Here is a 10,395-nt window from a genome sequence, read left to right as displayed (position 1 = left end):
CAATCAAATTAACATATCCACTATCATACTTAGTTATCATTTATATGTGTATATATCTGTGTATATGTGTGTGCATGTGTGTACATGTGTGTGTTGGGGGGGTGAGGACACTTAAGATCTCCTCTCTTAACAAATTTCAAGTAAACAATGCAGTATTAACTATAGTCACCATGCTGTATGTTAGATTTCCAGAACTTATTTTTCTTTTAACTGAAAGTTTGTACCCTTTGACAATCATCTCTCCATTTTCCTCGTGCCCCAGCCCCTGCTAACCACTGTTTTATGCTTCTGTAAATTATAATTTTTTTTGGATTACTCATATAAGTGAGATCATACAGTATTTGTCTTTCTGTGTCTGGCACTTAGCATAATGTCCTCCAGACTCATCTATGTTGTTGCAAATGGTGTGATTTTCTCGTTTTTTATAGATGATTAATATTCCTTTGCATACACAATATGTAATATATATACTATATATAAACACATTTTTCTATGTCCATTCATTCGTCAATGGACACTTAGGTTGTTTCCACGTCTTTGCTGTTGTGAATAATGCTGCTGCGATCATGTGGGTGAGCCATCTCTTTCAGATATTGGTTTCCTTTGGCTATATACTCAGAATTGGGACTTTCATATTGTGTAGTTCCATCTTAATATTTTGAGGAAACTTCATAATGACTGTACCAATTTATGTTCCCACCAAACAGTAAACAAGGATTTTCTTTCCTCCACATCCTTGCCTACCCTTGTCATCTTTTGTCTTTTTTAAAATAGCCATCCTAACAAGTGTGAGGTGATACCGCCTTCTGGCTTTAATTAAATGTGTGATTTTTTAAGTCTAGTTTATATCAAGGTAATTGAAGGTGATTGCTATGTTTATTGACTTGATCTGTTCTCTTACAGAATGAGTCTGTGGTATTAGACACTTCACTGTGCATCAGTATCATGAAAAGCATATTAGCCATTGTCGCCATAAGCACAGGCAGAGGATCCAAAGAAAACGTCTTGCCGAGGAATTTTTGTTCTTTAACTATTCTAAACTATTTTATTAATTTTTATTGAATTAATCGGTTTTGGCACTATGTGGACAATAATTAAGCAGTAGTTTATTATCATTTAAAATGTTCGTCAGACCCACCTGGATACTTAGATATATTGTTTTTAAAATACTTGTGTTTAGGCAACCTCTGGAGCTTTGGGTTCATTCTTTTAGGGTAGACACTAGCTATGTGTATTTTTCCAAAACCAGCTCAAGTGACTAGATGCATACTCCTAAATAAGAACCATTATTTGCAAGTACGTTCTGTTGTATATTATATACTTAGCAACCCAAGGGTTTCAATACTAACCTTGCTTTTGTCTCACTTCTTCCTCCCTCAAAATGCTATGATTGTACTCTGTACCTGGTAACAAGTTGCTCAGTTGTCTCTGTATATGTATGTGTAAGTCTGCACACCTAAACCCCTCAAATTTTGTATTCCTGGTAGTCAAACATTTCCACAGCTATGAACACCAAAAACTTTTATTAATGTGACAGTCTTTACCTTCCTACTACTGACAAAACAAATTAAGTTAGCCTTTACCTTTTTGTTTCCTCCTTTATCCTCTGCTGGATATGATGCTTGAATAGTGAAAGGGTCAAGAAGGAGATTGGCTGTATCAGGATGAAGCACAGGTCCTCATCACTCAGGTAAAATTAGTCACTAGACAGGCGTCTCTTGGGTAATGGAGAATAGATTGAGGAAGGCTGAGATAGATGCAGTAAAGTAAAAACTGAGGTGGCTAACAGTCTGCCATAGCTGTAAACATAAAACCAAATAAAATATCAAAAAAGGATTAACAAAACAATAGAGGGTTAAGTAGTACTGTAATAGACTATATTTCATTTGAGACTGCTTCCACTGGAACATATCAGAAACCCAAATTGGAAATAAAGGCTATTAAGTTTCAGTCAACCCATGAAATTATTACTGCAAACATTCATTATTTTTCAAAGCTGTCTATTGACAACCCCTTTCCTGAAGAATTATATACCCAAGTCACAGTGGAACACAATCACTGAGTTTCAGATTACAAATTCATCATTGTGTTCAGAAGTCCTTGCTGTTGTTTCAAGTAATATTTAGGTAAAATGTATGTTTATTTTTGCTTTTTAAAACCCTTTTGGTGAGATGTATTATCTGATACAAATTATAATATTGAAAACCAAAATGTGTCAGATTATGCACAGAAGCCAAAATTTGAATATCTTTGTATAACATTGAAATGTAGGATAGGGAATAAATAGAAAGGTCTGAGGATACAATTTTGAGCATGTATGCAGAAGGAACTACCTATTAAGTGAATAGATATTGTTTATTTGTCATTTATTTATTTAAACAAACATGTATTGAGCAGCTGCTTTGTTCCACATTCTGAGCTGGCAATGGGAAAACAAAGTTGAGTAAGTCATACTCCTTGTTCTTAAGGACAAGAAAGTGAAAAACTATAGGATAGAGTAAGTAAATTCAGCTTCAGAGTTGTACATAAGAAGCTATGGGAGCACAGAGGGGAGACATTTAAGTGGAACTTGGTACTTAAAGGAGCACTTGCCTGCCATTGAGATGACACTTGAGCTGAGTTTTTAAGGGACATGGTTATTTCATATTTTGCTTTGGTGTAGACACAGCAAAGGGGGAGAAAAAGTGAAAAAAAGTTATTCTGATAGTATGCTAAATGAAAATTTAGATCCCCAATACCCTTTAAGTCTCTTACAAGGCCACAGGCCTGATAGAGCTGCTAATCTTGGAGATCAAGTACCCACCATGCCTTTGGATATTTGAACTTCTGGGCCGCAGGACTGAACAAAATCCATTTTGAAAGTTGTTTGTTATTTTTATTTCTGAGGAGCCTGTTTTTGAGGATGACAACTTCAAAAAATTATATTTTTATTATGATTTATCTTCAGAGAGACATCTATTTTATAGAATTACAAAATTCTACAGTCCTGCTCCACATACTGACATTTTGGTCAACTGCAGGCCAATTATAAGACAATTATCTTATTTCATAAGATATAATACTGTATTTTTACTGTACCTTGCTAGTTTAAGCTATGTTTAGATACACAAATACCATTGTATTACAGTTCCCTACAGCACTCAGTACAATAACATGCTGTGCAGGTTTGTAGCTTAGGAGCAATAGGTTATACCATATAGGCTAGGTGTATAGTGGGCTATAGAATATAAGTTTGTGGAAGTGCACCTTATGATGTTTGAACAAAGCTGAAATCACCTAACAATGCATTTCTCAGAATATAACCCTGTCGTTAAGTGACACATGACTGTGTTTACTTTCTTCATTTTGAGTTTAGTGAGGTACCGTATACTGCAATACAAATCTGGGGAATGGATGATTCTTCTTTGTTACAAAGACACTATTGAAGTGATCTGATACATCAGTTCTGATTAGAACAAAGCAATCTTCAGTTCAAGTTAAGATATCCTTTTACATAGGGCTTCTATTTACCAAAGCAAGACAAATACTTTTTACAGGTCAGTATCCTTTGAGAATAGAATTTGGTACACTTTCAGCATAAACAATGTTAAGAACCTTTAGATTTCTATCTTACATTTACTGTGTCAATAGAAACCTGGTAAATTTCTGGATTCTTTTTCTCTTGACTTGGTAGGGAAATATGGAAAACAATTTTGTTTGATATTTTATAGAGACGGTAAGGCATACAAACAAGAACATACATATTCTAGAAATAATGAAGTAATACTAATGAAAATATATTTGGAAACTTCGTCTCTGAAAAGGAAAAATTGGGTATTTGTTGAATTATTATTTAATATTTGATTATAAATATATAGAATCATTATCATATAGTATATATTTGGTTGACTACAATAATCATATTGTAACTAAATGTACATCTCGTGTACACTTAGTACATACTTGGTATAATCATAGCCTGAGAATAAATTGAGTCATGACATAAAGTATTTTGAGAAGCCTACGAATTAGGGCAAATTTGATGAAGTTTCCAAGTAAGTTGAATTTATGGCAACAGCTGAAGAGAAATTCATTTTTTCTGGTATTTTTTAGTACAAATTTTGTATATCAAATGACTTCTTTCTCCTACCCCATTTTCTAAAACTTTGTCAGTAGGTTAACGTGTGCCAATGATAGAATTTCAAGTGCTTTGAAGACTGTAAGAGCATGATGAATTTCAAGTACTTTGAAGACTATAAGAGCATGAGAATAATCTATGGATTTGATTTCTTTAGGCTCTAGTTTTCTCATTCTCTTCTTTTCCCTCCTTCCTTTTCTTTCTTCAATAAATATTTAAATATTAAATATTAAAATATTCCACTTATTGCTCATCTGATTGCTAAAAACAATGCCAACTCCAACAATTTTAGCCATCTAGTAAGTATTGAGTATCTAACATATATGCCTTAAATGTAGTGGAGTTTTCTTAATTCAAGATTGATCAGAGTGAGGAGGAGACATAGATTAATAACTGGGAGAGTGACTGTGATTTATATTTTTCTAAGATTTGAACTTGTTGTGTCTACATTTACCACTTGAAATGTTTCCAGCCTCATCTTCTGTATCCACTCATGTGTTTGATGCTTCAACCTCATTCAATTTCAAAATTTGCAATGCACTTTTACTCCCCTGTTTCTTTATTCATGTTGATCTCTCTATCTCCATCTATTGAATCTTTCTACGTCTTGATGGATCAGTTCAAAGTTGTCTCCTTGGTGTGGTGACATGGCATTCAACACAGAGAGGCCTGGACACAACTGTCTGTTATAGTTCAGTTCAGCTATCTTGGGCAAGTTTTTAAATCCTGTGAGCTTTAATTTTTAATCTGTAAATTGGGTATAAAACTATTAAGCAAGAAAAAAATAGTTTCTTCTTCTTCTTCTTTAACCTCCTCCATTTGTGAAACCTCTGATTACCCTAACCATTACCTCACAATCAAAATCCTTCCTATGTGTTACCATGCTTGCTTTGCCTCAATAATAAAAGTACTTTGTTTCATTATAATTGGCTATTTACATGTCCAGTTTATTTTATTTTATTTTATTTTTGATGAGCTACAGCCCCATGAGGGCAAGGGTAATATTTTGCCCAGTGCATACCAAATATTCAATAAAAAACATGATGACATATACTAAATCGGAGCTACATGATTCCTTTCCACTCTCCTCCCCATACCACCCAATTTTCTGTATCCAGCATCATTTTCAGGCATTTTCTAGGATAGAATCTATATGACACTAAAATTGTAACAGAGAGTAGCATAATCTCAGTTCAGTTTGTTTAACTGATACTTTGTTTTATTTTTGTTTGTATTTAGGATCAGAGAATTGAGGTATTCCTGAGTGAATTTATTCTTATTCTTATATTGTTGATACATCGTAGGATGCCTTTTTTGTTGTTGTTGTTAGGTTTCTATCCTAAAATGGGTACATTGTTAGGGCAATGATGAGATAAGAAGTATGACTGGCCCTCTCCCTGTGTCTTACTTCTATGGGGAACTCTAAACACTGCACAGCAGCAAAGCCTTCTTCCTCACTTTGACTTTGTAGTCCCCTGCCAGAAGTGCAGGGCAGGAGAAAAGTGTGTAGGTGGTGTGTGTGTGTGTGTGTGTGTGTGTGTGTGTGTGTGTGTGTATTAGAGAGCAAGGGTGAGCTTGCATGCATGTGATTTAGGTGATGTTGGTGACAGAACATTTGGCATGCGTCTCCTACATCTGTTGGAAAAGCCAGCCAAGCCACCTGTTGCATTTCAATTCCCCATTCCTCAGGGACGTGATACTTGCAGCAAAAGGTTTAAGATAGCAGAAATCCACAAGAATAAAGAAGTTATAGGTCACCCAGTTCTTTACCCCAGGGATCCCCATCAGATCTTTCTCTACCATAAGCTCTTTAATACAATATAGAACATTTCTAAAACAGTGCAGTCGCTGTCTAGCCTAGTTTAAAACATTCTAAGGGACAAAGGCTTCACTCTCTTCTAAAGGAGATGAATCCAGAAGTTCCATTGTTTACAAGGTCAAGAAGTGTGTCCCTGATTGTTAGCCGATAGAGTCACTTTTAAAGCTTCCTAGTATTCTCCACCTCATTTCTTTTGTACATTGGGTCTTGAATGGAGAAGGCTGTGATTTGTCTTGGCCCATAAAATACCCTACAGGCTGTTTTAACACACTAAGGAAAGGTTTAATCTGTTTCTATTAAAACCTGGAGAAGACCTTTCACCCCTTTCTAGCAGCTACTAACTTTGGGATGTCTTTTCTCTCCCCGCTCTCTTTCTGTCATCTGTTTTACCTTTCTTAGAGTCACTAGAGTCACTGCAATCCTAAAGCCCTGCCTCTGTTAGCTTATTTTTGAAATGTTAATCTTTCTTTTCCTTCTTTCCCTCACTCCCCTCCCCTCCCCTCCCCTCCCTTCCCCTTCCTTCCTTCTTTCCTTCCTTCCTTCCTTCCTTCCTTCCTTCCTGCCTGCCTGCCTGCCTGCCTGCCTGCCTACCTGCCTGCCTGCTAAAAGTTTATAGTAAAAATATAAAAACTGCTTTCCCAGTTTTCTAATTCAGAGAGTCTTTCTTTCTTTGTCACACGGAAATTCAGAGGTGAGCTGTTCCAACTCTTTCATTTTATAACAAAGGAAACTAATACCTAGAGAGAGGAAGTAAGTTTGTAGGAAAAATCAGGAAGAATTAAAGTCTCCTTAAGCCTAGCCCAGGTAAGTACCAACAGTGGCCTTCCCAATATGCAGAGAGTATCTACCTCCTGCTCTGTCCACATCAAGGGAATAAGAATTCCCCCCAGGTGAGCGCAGTCGCTCACACCTGAAATCCCATCACTTTGGGAGGCAAGGCCGTCTGATCACTGGAGGCCAGGAGTTCGAGACCAGACTGACCAACATGGTGAAATCCCATCTCTACAAAAAATACAAAAATTAGCCAGGCCATGATGGCTATTTGGGAGGCTGAGGCAGGAGAATCGCTTGAACCCGGGAGGCAGAGTGAGCTGAGACAGCGCCATTGCACTCCAGCAAGGGCGACAGAGTGAGACTCTGTATCCAAAAAGAAAAAAAAAGAAAAAAGAAAAAAAGAATTCCCAGTATCTGTGAGCAGTTCCCATGGAGTCTCAGACAGTGTAGCAGCAGCTGCAGGAATGCTGAACAGTCCTGTACTGGCCTCAGCCTATCCTGCTGTATATCAGGCTGCCTGCTCTGGGATGTTTCCTTACCAGGCTATGGAGATTTTTGTGGCTCATTTTAAGAGTGAGGTCCTATCCCCTACCTAGCTGTAGTACATGCTTACCTAATGTTAAACAGCTGTACCAATTTTAACCTTTATTGAAACAAATAATTTGTATTTAGCTTTTATAACAAGCCCTCCTAACTCCTTCCATAGTGCGAGCAAATAGTAGCTTATATTACTTGTGGCTATCCATCAGGCTCTGGAACTTCATTAAAATCTCTAGGCTATTACTGATCAGCTCCTAGCTTTAGGACCAATTACTTCACCTTTTTAGGACTCAGGTTTCTCACCTCTGAAATGAAGACGATAGTAGTACCTTTCTCATAGAATTGACTTGAGGATCAAATAAACTAGTAAGTAAAAAACGTCTGTTCAAAGCACTCAATAAACATTAGCTATATTGTTATTAGTTCCACTCAGTGCACCCTGAGTAAAAATGGGATCAGTTTGGTAGTTTTATGGTATTTCACTGCTGTCACTGGTCATTGCCAGACTCTAGCCCTCTAAACACCTTTAATCACCCTTCTCAGGTATTTCTGAGAAGGCAACAAGGGTGACTGCCATGTGCTTGTGACCAAGATGATCATAAACTCTATGGTGTCTTCTGGGCGCCGCTGGTGCATTTACGCAGCATTGTTCCATCCTCTGGGTGCAGGTGGTGCTGATTGCTCACATTAGTCTCTCCTGCACTGCTGCCTCTTCTGCTGGGGACTACCTTTTCCATTTTGGGAGCTATCCTTTATTAGAGGTTCTTTCAAAGTAGTAGTAACTTGCACCCCAATGTTATTTAGTCTTTACTCAAAGCCTTCCGTTTTCTTTGGACCCGGATATGAGTCCCTGGGGAGATGGCATGACAGAAACCATGCTGATTTTTGTCAGCTGAGGCTTTGGGCCTGATTCCTTCTTTTCTTAGAAAGAATTATTTTCCAAGAGGTTCCAGACTGCCTCGGGCAGATAGACTAGCAGCCAGATCTCTTGTCCGCAGCATCTCCCAAGGATGTTTGAATCTCAGCTGTGAGACCCCTACTATGCCCTTTTAATGTGACATAGCAGAATTCATATCAATAATACTTATCTAAGCTAAAGAAGTTGTTAACCCACTTAAGAGGAGGACCATAAGGCACAGTGTATGTGACCAGCCACTAGCTGAGCCACTGTTAAAACTTCTTTTAGGCATTAAAACCTGCCACACAGGAAAGCTATGGGACTTAGCTTTTTGATCTTAACAGCAAAATCCTGTATCTGTCTCAAAATGGCTGGCTTAAAGCTCCAGTCTGCCTAAGGCCTGTCAGTATTTAAATTAATGATATTGGTTTTCATTTTTTGCTTCAACTTTCAGCATCCCTTAGAGCTGTCACTTAGTAATAGGCTAGGTGTGGAAGATGCCAGGGATAACAAGGAAGTGATTTGTCAGCTTAAGGGATGTCACTGGTCATCAAATAGTCTTTTTTTTCTGTGGTATGAGCTGCAAAATCCATTTGAGTCACAAAGTCAGATTGTGACACTTGGTACATCTATAGACACTGAACATTTATGCCAATTACAGACTCCGTACATGGAGACTAACAGAACTCCACCATGGGGCCCTGAAAAAAAGAGCTTTATGTTAAGTAACAACTAAAATAGGAGCTAAATTTGACCTAATTCCAATCTACTGCCATCGCTCTATTTCATTTAAGGTCAGGGAAACAAATCTCACAAAGGGGAGGGTTTCCCAAAATAAGTTAAATGGAACTTTATGAGGCAGAAATAGTAATATTTATATGCAGTATATTTATATACGATATAGAATTTATACTCAATATAAGAGTATAAATATATATGTAATAAGAAGTGCCATGAAGAATTAACAACATGCATGATGTAGTTACTACTCTCAAGTTTCTGCAGTCTAGTTCAAATAAAGATATATACATGGAAAGAAACTGGTAATTCCATGAAATAATTTTTTGCTAAATAAGTGGAATAGACACCTCCCATTTACAATGGACTATCTATTTTATTTGGCATGGTCATAGCATTTTCCTATAGGAAATACGATCTAAGTTGAACTTTGAAAGATGGAAGAGGAATGACTTTAGGAGAACAGAGGTGAAAGGGGAGATAGAAATGCAGGTTGGGGCTTGGTTATGGGTTTTCTTGAATATTAGGCTAATGATTTAATATATTCTTGAATAGTCAAAAAAGCTCCATTGAAACTGATATACATGGTATTTGGTGAGTCAATTTTGGGATCGTATGGTATGGATCAAGGAGGTAAGACTGAAGATAGGCAGGCTGATGAAGAGCCTTGGGATATAATATGAGGTGATCATTAGTAGAATTTATAGTGGCTAATATTTAATCTAGAAAGAAAAGTCACCTCAAGAATGTGGGGTAATTAAATAAGTAAGTAAAAAGTCACAGGCCTTGGTGTGTATATAAATATGAAGGAAGAAGGAGAAAGAGAAGTGACCTCAGGGTTTTAAGCTTGGATTAAATGACTAAGAGCACAGTGGGACCAATAAAAGCAGTGGGAAAATAGGAGGGGAAAATGGTATTTGCTTGGGTTATTGCTAATACTTCGAAAGTGTCCTTCTTTTTTTTCTTTTTTTTTTTTTTTAATAAGAAATAAACCTTTTTAAGTTGGCAAGTTAAACTTTAATTCCAATCAAATTGCCACCTATGGAGAGCAATTAAAATTACATATGGGAGGGTGGGTTATACAGTGTAAAACGTATAGAAGGATAAAGTATTAAGTGTACTGACAACATCATTGACTGCTCTTCACTTAGAATTTCTTAGAAATTATTCTCTGAAAATATAAGGTTTACATTGTACTGCGTTCATTTTTCTCTAATAAATCAGGATTGGTTTTAAGAGATTAGCTAACGCCTTAAATGAACAGGGCTTCAGCTATTTATTATTTTCTTTACTAAGAGAGTTTCATAATAGCATTTGAAATTTGCGATTGATAATGCTGGCCGATTTCTTCTATATTGCTAAACTGATCTTGAATCAGATGGGACTGAGTTTGAATGCTCGCCTTTCACTTAATGATTGCATGATCTTTTGTCAAAGCATGACATGGTGAAGATAAGAACAAGACATGATGAAGATTAATATGTGTGAAGTGTTTGCTGCTGTGTCTGG

Source organism: Chlorocebus sabaeus, chromosome 22 (assembly GCF_047675955.1).
Source record: "Chlorocebus sabaeus isolate Y175 chromosome 22, mChlSab1.0.hap1, whole genome shotgun sequence".
NCBI lineage: Eukaryota > Metazoa > Chordata > Mammalia > Primates > Cercopithecidae > Chlorocebus > Chlorocebus sabaeus.
Note: the sequence above shows the minus strand (reverse complement) of the source record.